This window comes from Polyodon spathula, chromosome 3 (assembly GCF_017654505.1).
Source record: "Polyodon spathula isolate WHYD16114869_AA chromosome 3, ASM1765450v1, whole genome shotgun sequence".
NCBI classification, from domain to species: domain Eukaryota; kingdom Metazoa; phylum Chordata; class Actinopteri; order Acipenseriformes; family Polyodontidae; genus Polyodon; species Polyodon spathula.
The window spans coordinates 41,354,471-41,367,341 of NC_054536.1; the positions used below are offsets into that span (position 1 = coordinate 41,354,471).

A 12,871-nucleotide genomic window follows, 5' to 3' on the forward strand; every position below is an offset into this window, starting at 1 on the left:
TATCTCACCTACAAAATCTTCCTTGTCTGGGATATGGCTTTTACATTGTGCTTAGAGTTATAGTTATTAATCTTCCAAATTTACAACCCATAGTCCAAGTATTCTGCTCTAGCCTGCTTTGCATTCTACTCAATGGAATAAAATATAATGATGTTAAATGTTTCAGCTGTATTTTTGTCCAAATGCTGTTGTTTGACAATAGTGTAATAAATCAGTTTGTAAAAGGTGGCGTTCTGAAGGCTAAAGTTTGAGTGGATAAGTTGTGACTAAACTTTGCTGAGGGTCAGATCACAGTTCAAAAAGCAATGATGCAGTCTTCAGGAAAGCCAAGCTGAATGATAACTTTAATTTATGCTGCAAGTTTCATTTTTCCACAAAGTGAAACTGTTAGCGCTGCTGCTTTGCCAGGAATTGGATTTGGTCCAAAGTTGTATTTACTGAACACACCATTTGTAACTATGTTGCTGGTAGAATTGTTTGTACACAAAAGATATTTAAACTGAAAGTGTGCCAATGCAGATTACAGATGGGAAGAGAACAAACTACAGGTCATGTTTTAATGGTCTAAACAGTAGTGTTTTTTAAAATAGGACTCTGACTAGCGTTTGCCATACATTTTTAATTTTTTTTTAATTCATACAATGATTTGCTTATCATAACATTGACCCCAAATTTAATGACATTTACTTCTCTCTGCAGTACAGAAATATCAGCTTAAACCAAGAGACGTTTTGAGCAAGTGCCAGAATAGATACGTTTTTAATAAATTAGAATTGTAAAGTTTCAAGTTTGAAGTGCAGCTGTAGACTACACCTTCTTAAATTAGGCCACTTTTATTAATGACAGATATTTATCTTAATCTTCAGTTTGTTTATTAACCTCTCTTCAATGTGAATGTGTTTATTTTAATGTGTGAAGTCTGCAAGCTGTGTTATTTGTTTATATAGAGGTTGTTACATAACTTTGTAGTTTACTTACCTTGAAAGATCTGAACAGCAAACCTTCTATTTGTTTCTGGACTAACATTGAGTAGTACAAAGTAAATGTAATGCCCTAGGTCCTAGGAAAATGCCCTTCACCTCTGCCACTCAGTTGAAACCCATACTCCTGGCTAACAATATTTTTCTGTTTGTCACTGAAACTGACCGTCTGAAATTAAACTCTTATCAGACCCCGTTAGGACTGTGGCCAGGTCTCTGTGTGTCGGGATGTCAGTTAATTCTAATATCAGGGAAATAGTGGATGTGTGTGAGTTGATTTATAAATGGCAATTATAAAAAATAAATAAATAAAAAAATAGAGAAATATGTACAGCCCTCATTTTATATTGGAACGAAATGAGATTCAGCTTTACAGACTGATTTTGTGGTGTAGATGGAACTGTGACAAATTATTTTAAAGTAAATGAAATGTGCTAGATGTGAACAATACTGTTATGATAACTAGGCTACTGTTGGGTCTGACTTAAGTTCATAATAATAAGCATCTGTGACAGGACAGCTGAGGATGGTGACGTCAGGCCAGAAATAGGAACTGAAACACAGACTCAGGTAGTATTCGGTAGTATTCTTGCGCTGTTTTTTATTTCAACAAAAATAAATAAAATGTTCAAACAGAAAAACACTGCTTACAGAGCGAAAATAAAAAAGGTTGTACAAAAACAAATCTCACACACAGAAACTAAACAAATACTGTGCTGGAGCTTCCAGCACTTGTAGTAGTTTTTTTGTTTTTTTTCACTTTCGTTTTTGTTTTGTCATCTCTCACTTCAGTTACTCCTCTCGAACACCCGTCTTGAAACAATGAAAACTGTAGGGGTTTATACTGGTGACCATCTCCCGATCGGCAACAAATGAATCAGTTAATTAACTCGGGAGATGGTCGCCTTCTACACAGGGTTTTGTTAGATGGGGCTTCCCCATCCATGCTGCCAAACAATAACACACACAGCTTTCGCTGTCATGTTTAAATAAATACAAAATACATTCAAATCAAATAATAACAAAGAATAACTCATTTTAACCAACAAAAAAACTATACATTTTAAATGATAATACATCATGTTTTTACATAAACACAAAATGTAAACACCCTTTCAACATAAACAAATACATTTTCTCAGCAGGGCTTTGCCCTGCCCTCTATTCATGTGCAGGGCTTCCTTCTGCCCTGCCTCACCATCGTGTTAAGGGAAGCTTGTTTGAATTTGCAAAGCCACTACCACACCTACTACAGCTAATATATCATAAATGATTTAAGCTGGAAACTCATCAGGCAAAACTCATTGTCCCAGTGGCACCCATCACTTTTACGAGTGACCTAAGATGTCCACCATTTAGGGGTTATGTGACTTTTTAGTTCCAGAATGATAAAGACCCAGTGCTTCGAGGGATTGGCTTCGTACTCAGAACACACATGTATTTTTCACTAGGTCAAGTTAATGGTGTAGTGCACTTTTGTTTTGCAAAGCTAGTGCTACCACTGCCAAGAAACTACCAGGAGTAGTGACTTCATATTTGCTTGGTTATATGAGCATTTCATGCTAAATATGTTGCTGACCATGGCATTGACCTCTGACCCATGAAATGTGAAGCAACAAGTGCATAGAGATAGTACACTTTTAGTTGTTGTCTTAATGTTGTGGTTGTATTTGATTTTCCTACTTAAGCCAATTTCCAGCAGGGCTGCATACAGGAATCCTGGGGACCAGGACAATTCCTATGAAAAGGGCCTCCCTCTTAATCCAGCCATTGCACACTGACATAATTTACCTTGTAAACAACCTTCTAATTATAATTATATTTTCTTTGTATTTATTTATTTTTTTGTGATGAATATTTTAATGATTTTTTAATGATTTGTCTTGTACAATATAATTGTAGAATCAGTTAACACCTGGTTTCAGACATCGCTTTTGCAATGGCAGAGAGGAACAAGTGTACATTGAAATACAGTCAGCACTCGCATATCCAACCCTATAAAATGCTGACTTCAGTGACGGTTAAACGCGTGTGACGCATATCTGATTATTTTATTTTGGCCCGTTCCAACCCTTGTCTGTTTTTCAGGGAACATAAAAAAGATACAGTGGTCACAAATATTTTTCTGAAAAGACTGCGTTTTAGAATAAGTAGGCTTCCATTTAGGTGTACTGTATTGGTTTTGTTGGTACAGTACTATATTTTCAACACAAGTATTTAAATTCAGAACAATATGATAATGAAAATATCACTTGCGAAAAGAGATGACACGTGGATTGTAATATAGTACATACTTTTAAATCTGATATGTATTGTAGCAGTATGTAAAATTCCCTGTTAAGGACCCAACAGCAAAATGAAATCAAAATGTTACCCATGCACAGAACTGCATACAACATAAAAGGTAATGCAATTTAGCAAAAGATAAAAATAAATAAATAAATAAAAGTAAAAATAACTAAGCAGTTTCCAGAATTAAAGCAGTAACCAAAGTCAGTATTAAAATTTCAGACTAGGGTGCTTGATAAGGCCCTAATGTCCCAGGTCACTTGCAAATGAAAATCCACAAAAACAACGAAAGATCACAGATTTAAAAAAACAAAAATCCATCACTGTGCAAAACTGTTTAATGATTAACTGTTACATTACCCTAGCTTGTCTCTGCACTTTGTTTTAGCTGCAAAAAAACAAAACACAAACAGTAAAATGTAAAGCAAACTATAGTAAAATACGACAAGCATATAATTAAAGATAAAATATAAAGAAATTGCCACTGTCATGCATATCCTGACTGGGGCTTGGTTTGCTAGCAGGTAGATTTATTGTCTATCTATGAAGTAATAGCAACTGCTTCAGACTGATTTGCAGAGAAGAAAAAAAACACAGGCTGTGATGGATTCTCAAATAAATTGTAACATTGAAGAGATGGGCTTTGTATCAGAAAACCGGTGACAGAGTTGGAAATCGCATGTGACGGGTGAGAGCATTAATTTGTTACATGTATATAATGGTGATTGATTTTATTCTTAATACAAGGGCGGTAAAACGTGACTGACGTGTATCTGGGTAACGTATAACTGAGTGCTGACCTGTGTAATGGTAAGGAAAAATAGATAATATTAAAATAAATTACAAATTGAGAAAAAAAAACATGTAATTCTCCAGCGGCTCGTCCCCTTCCACATTTTCACTTATTTATTCAAACATCATTTGTTTTTGTTTGTTTTCTTTCTCTTTGGTGTGGGGTTGAGCTGAACTCCATACAGAACGTGTTGTACAGTCTGACCAATATAATTGAGGTACCTAGCCCATCTCAGGTTGTAGTTTCCAACGCTACCAATTCATCTGTTTTTCATAGGCAGCTATTTGGTTGTACACACCACTCATCAGGGAAAGGAACATGTGTACTTTTCCATTCCCTCACTATTCATTTTCTACCAAGCGTTATGGCACTCTGGATCCAGTCAGCGTCTTGGGCAGGAAGATTTGCAGTTGGTGAGGGAACTCCCAGAATATACAAACAAGGGCAGTAGGGGAAATTAACCTTCTTAATGTTCGGTTAGACATTCATAGGATCCTTCAGAAGTGCCTGGATTTTAGGGCCGCTCCACAGAGCATGGACTAGAGTGCCTACTTCTGATTTACATTTCCAACATTCAGGGGAATCCTTCAGATTAATTCTATGCAATCTGGATGGGGTCCAGTGAAACCTATTTAAAATGATAAATTGTATAAGTTGTATGCCCTTTTTTATCCATTGAGAAAAACCTGCTGAAATGAAGATTTGGGGCAATAAACTGTCAAGGGGAGAACCTCAGATTTTGTCCAATTAACCTTGTAACCAGAAAGTTTAGAGAAAGTGTCTATGGTGTCAAGAGCAGCTGAATTTGAGTTTTCTGGGTCAGAAACAAAAAGTAGGATATCGTCTATGTAAAGCATAAATTTATGTGTTGATCCTCTCACTTGAATACCAAGGAAACTGGGATCCAGCCGTATAGCAGGTGTGAACGGTTCTAAGGCTAGTCTAGTGCCCCTGCCAAGTGCAAACTGTGGGGATATTAACCTGTTAGTCAGCACTGCTGCATTTGGATGTTTGTGTAAGAGCTGAAACAGCAGCCATCTGGGAGTTATCGGTTTGGGTAGCCCACATTAAATTAATAAGACGCCTAATGTTGTCAGAAGAATACTGGTTGTGTATAAACCCAGCTTGGTCTGGATGGATCAAACCAATGATTACTTTATCTAAGCGGTTGGCCAAGATTTTAGACAGTATTTTTCCGTCAGTGTTAATTAAGGATATAGGTCTATAGCTTGTACACTCACAAGGGTCTTTATTCTTTTTAAGTATGAGAGAAATAAGGGCCTGAGACAGAGTAGAAGGTATGGCTTTATTTTCAAGTGACTCTATGTACATATTCAGCAGCAGTGGGGTCAGTTCCTTTACAAAACACTTATAAAACACTTATAAAAGAACCCTGCTTGATGGCAGTTTTTTTTGTAACTGTTGTAGCTGTTTCCTCTTCTGATAGAGGGAAATCAAGAAAGCCTTTATGTTGTACATTCAGTGCTGGTAGGTTCAATTTATTAAGGAAAGTCTTTCTTTTTTAGTCTTTCTAAGGAAAATGTCTTCTGCTTATGCAGAAGAGTCGGAAGTATATCATTCTGCGTAGAATTCTTTAAATACATTATGTATATCGCAAGAATTTGTCACTAGGCTCCTCCCCTGAGATCTCACCGCAGGTATAGTGGCCAGGGCGTCTTTCTGTTTGATATATCGCCCAAGTAGTTTTCCCACTTTATCCTGTTCCTCAAAATATTTCTGTCTAGCCCTGAATAAAGCATATTCTGCCTTTTGAGTCAGAATATAATTATATTTGTATTTTAACTGTGTCAATATTCTTAAGTTTTCAGTGGGCGTATTGTGTTTAAAGTTCTTTTCAGCTGCTTGTAATTTTTCTCTCTAAATCAAGCTGTTTTGCTGCATTACGTTTTTTCCAAGCTATGCCAGCAGAGGGGGTGGAAGGCAGATTGGACTGCATATAAAAGTATATTCGTCCTCTCAGAGCCTCTTTTAAGCGGGCAGCTGCGGTCCAAAGCTGGGTCCATCACTTGATTAAAGTCGCCCCCAATCACAATAGGATAATCTCCCATTTCACTCAATTTAAGTTCCAGTTCTCCAAAGAAATCAGGGTCATCACTATTCGGAGCATAAACATTAGCAAGAATTACTGTTAGGCCCTGGATCTCACTTAACAGTATAGCCACCCTTCCGGCTGTGTCCTTAGTCTCTCTCATGCATTTAAATTGGAAGTATTTGCTCACTAGGATTGCCACACCCCTACTCTTGTTTGTGCCTACACTAAAAAAAACACATGACCAACCCAGTCTCTGCAAAGTTTTTGTGACTCCCCTTCCAAGAGATGCGTCTCTTGTAAAAGTACCAAATCAGATTGTTTAGGCTTAAAGTAGACCGTACCTTCTTCCTTTTAATAGGATGATTTAAACCTTTAACATTTAATATAGCAAATCCCAACCCTTGGGCCCCATTGTTAGTTTCTATTTATTGCATATTGCGGTTCTGAGGTCGGTGTCCTCCCTCTGACACCGTCAACAACACCACCTGCACAGACTGCCGTTTCTGAAACTAAAAAGGGGTACAGTGGGCTCTAAGGTCAGCACTAGCACCCCTCTTCCTGAAGGATAGAAAAATGAATTGTCAAATCAATTAACAATAACCTAATCATACATAAAGCAAACCATATGTACTGTGACTTTATTGAAATCAATTTCTTTTTCAATTGTATTCTGTTTATAAAAAGTGTCAGGAACACAGTCACCAGCGTGAGTACACGCCGCAAGCGTATTTTACCTGTAGAACACATTATGATCGAAGTAACTACAATCTGTTATGTACTGAATAGGCTATATTATGAATGAGATTGATTGCAACGCTAATAAAAAATAAATAAAAAAAGGAGTAGGGGGAAAGGACAGATGCAGAGCTTAGATGCATAAAAGGAAGACACTGAAACTAATACTAAATTGTCTTCAGCATTCAAAATGCTTAATTAATAAAGTCAATAATCCGAAATGCTACAACCAATCAGTTCCCAGGGTTAAGCTAAGCAAACAAACAGACAAAACAGATGTAGCTATGTGCCTTAATATATATGGGCAGCAAAATAATAAACTGATAAAAGTCTAATAGTGGTTAATCATACAAATAAAAATACATTTACATAAGTATTCTAAAATTATTTCTGTTGCATGTAAACAAAATATTTGCTTTTTTTTTCCCTGTTTACCCTGGTGAGACTGCTAGCTGATGTTCTCTACACCCTACTCAAGACCTTGCCATCGGGTTTGAAAATTAGTTTCAGTCCATTCAGTCCATCTGCTTTGTGAGATATCTTTCGCTATGTTGTTGAGGTCTGAGCCTTCCACAGCTATAAAGGCCAGTAAAGGGGATCTGTCATCGCCATTTTGTTCAGTGTCATGCTCGGAGCATTGTGATTTAGTTTTAGTCGTGTGACTCATTAATTTTCATCGTATTTTAACAAAACTATATTCATATTTATTAAAATACTGTTAACCTATTTGAGTAATTAATTTTTAAACTATTTAGATATACACATTCATGTTTTTATATGTACTTATTCACCTGTAGCGATTACTCTCTTCAGAACTCTTTTATTCAGAACGTGGCAAGCACAATTACAGTGAAAGACTTGTAGTAGCTTCTCAGACCTTTTGCTTCAGACATGGCTTCATAGACAGTTTACTAGATTTGACGATGCTATCTAGAGCTGCACTAATGCCAGGAAGGCATTTTGCAACAGGGTGAATTGGTTTGGTTCGAGCGCTCCATGTCGTTTCACTCAAGCGATGTAGACAGCAACTTGTTTTTTCTTTCAAAATAGCCCATCTTTCGGGACTGCCACTGAAAAGAACGTATGGCTGATTTACACAGTCAAAGAAAGTGGCTGTTTCAGGCACAATTCTACAGCATGCACTCCAACTAGATTCAGAGAATGAGAAGCGCAAGGAGAATATGTGGCTTTTGAATATGTGGAATATTTGACTTTTCTGGACACATTGACTCTGTTGTCAAAACATTTCAAAACAACAGCATTTCCTGTCCACTCTTTTTTGCAGAATCAATGAACTCAATAAAACGTTTGTAGATTTTCCATTCGTTTACCTCTTTTTCATATGCACATACCTCAGGATAAGTACATTTTGTTCTGTATGGGAGATAGTGTCACATACCACAGAAATGTAAATAGGTTCATTCCTCTCTGTCAGAATCGTGTTCAAAACATGCTGTTCTGACTTTCCCAGGATAGATAATGAGCTTCAATTTTTCTCTCCCATTTCTTGAATTTGTTTTACCTTTTGTAAGTGGTCATGCAGAAGGGGGTCACAGTGCGATATTAGTTCAAGTACACCCAAGAAATTGCCATTGTGAAACATCATTAATTGTGGGACTGCTTCCTCGAAATACCAAATTTCTAGATGCTAGAAACAATGTTACATCCAGAACTCTCTTTTAAAGCTTCGTTCTTTTTTGCTTCTGATTGTATTTGCTTCTGAAGCTGGCTATCGATCCGTCTACCTTGTAAAGCCTGCTGCAGGTTTGTCCATTGCCAGTAACAATGACTACTGCTCCAGTGCTCGGGAAGTTTGTCATATAATTTGCACCACTTCCCAGTTGCCGCATTGAACCCTTCATTTTTGCACAGTGTTCTACAAGATTTTTTCTCCAGCTCATTAGAAAACAACAAACAAGGGGTGCAATATAAGGCTTCTTTACTCTTGCTCCACGTTAACCTCTCTATCTTCTTGTGGCCATTTGGCGATTTTTAATACAGAAGATACTAATGACCAACCATCAGAATAGGGGCTTTATAGTTAGTACTAGGGCTGTGCATCAACAGTGTCTTCACGATACAATCTGTATCGCAATCCAGTGTTAAACATTAAAAAGCACTCAATTTATGTTCCATTTAATAGTGCGAGTGGTTAGAATACATTTTATGATTAATCTTAAAAAAATAATAATAATAATCTATATAAACTGCACCATTTTTCAAAACAAATGTTTTACAAAACAGTGTCACTTTTGCAAAAAAATTCTAAATAAAACAGGTTTAAAAATTCATTTTAAACCAAATACTGTAGGTAAATGTTACCACATGACTTCTTGTGCTACATGCCTCTAATGTTCAGGAATAACAGTAGCTGTTTCCAGATCTGGTAGGAAAACCTTTACTCTAAAGCAGTGGTCCACAAATGGTGCCCGAGAAGCCAGGCCATCGTGCCCGCAGTAGCTGTTCTTAAATTATGGATCGTGAACACTTTTCTAGCGGGTCTTAGCGTGGGAAAATAAATAAAGCTTTAAGCACATTTTCCAACAGAAGCGTGCTAGCAGTCTGACAGCGCTGCTCGCTTATGCTGTGCTTGTACATACTCAACATTTATTTATTTATTTTTTTCCTGAAGGGCCTCTGCGATACGATTAACCAGTTGAATATCTTGCATTTTCTCTGCGGTAGCCCAATCATAAGTTAACTGGGTGGGACATAAACTGTGTCTGTTTCAGCTGCAGGTACTGACAGTAAGTGTAACCAATAGGAGAGTCAAATATCTGCTAAGTTTTACGGAGCTGTCCAATCATAAGCAAGCATAGGTCGTTCACGGTATTCTGTAAGAAAATTAAAGGTGAATAATTAGCCAATAGGAAAGTGAAAGATCTGACAGCTGTCCAATCATTTGTGATCAGAGGCGGGGTATTAATATGCCGGGTAAGCACTGAATTTCGCCAACCTGTTATTAAGAGAAATAATACATTTCAGTATTTAGAATTAAATTTTCTCTATATATATATTTTAATTTCACCAGACAACGGAAACACCATAGTAGATTTAGTTACGAATCCACATTCTCTGAATAATTGTACTGGAGATTGCGATCTTTAAAACAGAGTAGTGTTGACAAATTTGCCAAATTGAAACAAAGCAAGACACCATCTATCCTCTTATTTTAGTTCTATGTAAACATGCTATTTAAAAATATTTGCATTGCGTTATTTTATATAAATTATTAAAAGAAGCGCAGCATTAACAATTACTGCCCGAGACTTGGCCTTATCAGAGTGTGTGTGTGTGTGTGTGTGTGTGTGTGTATATATATATATATACACACACACACACACACACACACATACACAGTACCAGTCAAAAGTTTGAGTACACCTGCTTGAAACCAGGTTTTTCCTGATTATCTATGCTTTTAGCTGTATAAACTTGTCTATAAACACTTAATATTTCATATGATACGTGTACTTATATAAGCTGATAATCATAAGTGAATTGCATTCAAAAATTTTATTTTTAAATGAAAATGTAAATCTTGTCAATTTCAATGAAATGGTCACCCAAAGCAAGGGGATTTCAGTCTGAAGCCCAAGTCAGTTAAAAGTCTGAAATGTGTATAACAGTGTTAGAACACTGGCCTAAGTATAAAAGTGTCTTTGTTAGATGTTCTCTGAGTTAACTAGTTACCTAATTAACCTTTTGTCACCAATTATTGTTAACAGGTGAGGTTCCATAATTACTATAAATATAGGTAGCATAGGCACAAGTTTGTCATTCCTGAATGTAAGGGAGCAGAAAATGGAAAAATACGCTCAGTTAAGCAAAGAAAAAAGACAGTCTGTAATTACTTTAAGAAATGAAGGTCAATCTTTAAAACAAATCGCAAGAACTTTGCAAGTGTCTGTAACTGCTGTGGCCAAGACCATCAAACGATTTGAAGAAACTGGCACTCATGAGGACCGAACAAGGTCAGGCAGGCCAAGGGTGACCTCGGAATCAGAGAACAAGTTCATTTCAGTCACAAGTCTACGCAACGGGCGATTAACTGCCCCTGAAATACAATGCTAAATGCTACTAGAAGTACAGATGTTTGAACATCAACTGTTCAGAGGAGATTGTGTGAAGCTGGCCAAACTGGAAGAGTTGCTGCAAGGAAACCATTCTTAAGAGTGCAAAATAAGAGGAAGAGACTTGCCTGGGCCAAAAAACACAGAAACTGGACGTTTTGAGGAGTGGAGTAGTCAAAATTTGAAATATTTGGGTCCAACCGCCGAGTATTTGTAAGACGCAGAGAGGATGAGCGCATGAGTTCTGCATGTGTGGTTCCCACTGTCAAGAATGGAGGAGGCAGTGTCATGGTCTGGGGTTGCTTTGCTTGGTGACAGAGTTGGTGATCTTTACCAAGTCCATGGCAAGCTCAACCAGCATGGCTATCATAGCATACTTCAGAGGCCTGCCATTACATCAGGATTATGGCTAGTTGGGCAGTCCTTCATTCTTCAGCAAGATAATGACCCAAAGCACACCTCAAAGTTGGGAAGACATGTCTGGTGATTTCCTGCTAAAACTTGTTAACCGAATGCATTGTGTTTGTGAAGCTGTTATTAAGGCAAAGGGTGGCTATTTTGAGGAATCCAAGATTTATAGACAGTTTTCAATTTTCTTGAACATTGCTTTGATACTCCTTATGTCTTGTTTTGTATACTGTCACATGTGTTTTCATTTTCAAGTATTTACAGAAACGTATACGACGTAAAACATTGTCAATTATGAAAAAAAAAAGCTAGTTTCCAGCAAGTGTACTCAAACTTTTGACTGGTACTGTGTGTGTATATGTATATGTATGTATGTGTGTGTGTGTGTGTATATGTATATATATATATATATATCTCGCAGGAAGGCAGTATTTAAGATAATAACTTATGCAATAGTCAGCATGCCCGCAAACAGTTAAGTAAGATCAGTTTATGCCTGTGTCCAAGTTATTTTGAGGATCACTGCTGTAAAGTATGTATGTTTTCCACAAACTGTAGGGTTGCAAATGAAATCCACAAGGGACTGGTAATGTTTTTTTTGAGCTCACAGGTGCTTAAGATTGTTTTAAACAGTTGAATGTTTCCATTGTAGGTTTTACATAGCAAGTAGTAGACAATATCATACCTGCTTAGGCTGACAGATCTGATGTTGCCATCTTCAGCTGTGATGGTGATGATGATGCAAATGTTTCTAAACTGATGTATCTAGTCAGACCAAACAACAGGGGGCAGGGGGGGGGGTGGGCTCATAGTCATGAACTAACTTACCTCATAGTTTAGACATAACGTGACTCTCAACAAAAACTTGGTGCAAAAAAAAATTCATTCAGGCCACACTGTTGATTTTAAACACGGTTGAATTTTGTCGTGTTGCCTTCCATCATCAAATTAACTGCGATGATCAACAATAACCCACCTTCGCTTAGCTCTCCGGTTTGCTTTCGGCAGGCTTGACAGAAGCATCCTTTACACACAGTGATAGAGAAGCTGGGGCGAGGCTGCTGGAGTACATACACACTAATACATTTTATTTTCGGATTTTCAATGCAGACACTACAACTAAATCTATGCATTAACATCACTGTTGGCAAACCACAGCTGTTTTTTGTGTATGCAGTTCTCACATTTAACACCCCAAAAAAACAGTTTCTGTGTAGCAATACAGGGGTGCCTGTACCGACAATCATATTGTCAACTGGTGGTGTTCAGTAGAAATACACATTTTCACTGCCACTGTGGTTAACCTCTGGACAGTAATATTTTACATCAGGTTTACAAAACCTTTGAATTTCATATGACCCCCTCCCCCAGGGTTTTCCTGCCAGGGATGTTTTTTTGTTGCTTACAAAATTTCCATTTGTACTTTGGTGAAGATTTAATATTGGCGTTTAGACTGCATCTCTTTACTTGGTGCAGGCTCCAGAAACCACTCTGTAGAAATGTCTTCAATTACAAACTTTAATGTTACATCTTTTTCATA

The 12,871-nt window shown here is 37.2% G+C and overlaps 1 protein-coding gene across 1 annotated transcript in view; it reads left to right on the forward strand.

The window, feature by feature from the left end:
* The window catches only part of LOC121313096 (zinc finger CCHC domain-containing protein 2-like), a 73,853-nt gene that overhangs the window by 34,708 nt on the left and 26,274 nt on the right, over positions 1-12,871 (forward strand). The window lies entirely within an intron of this gene.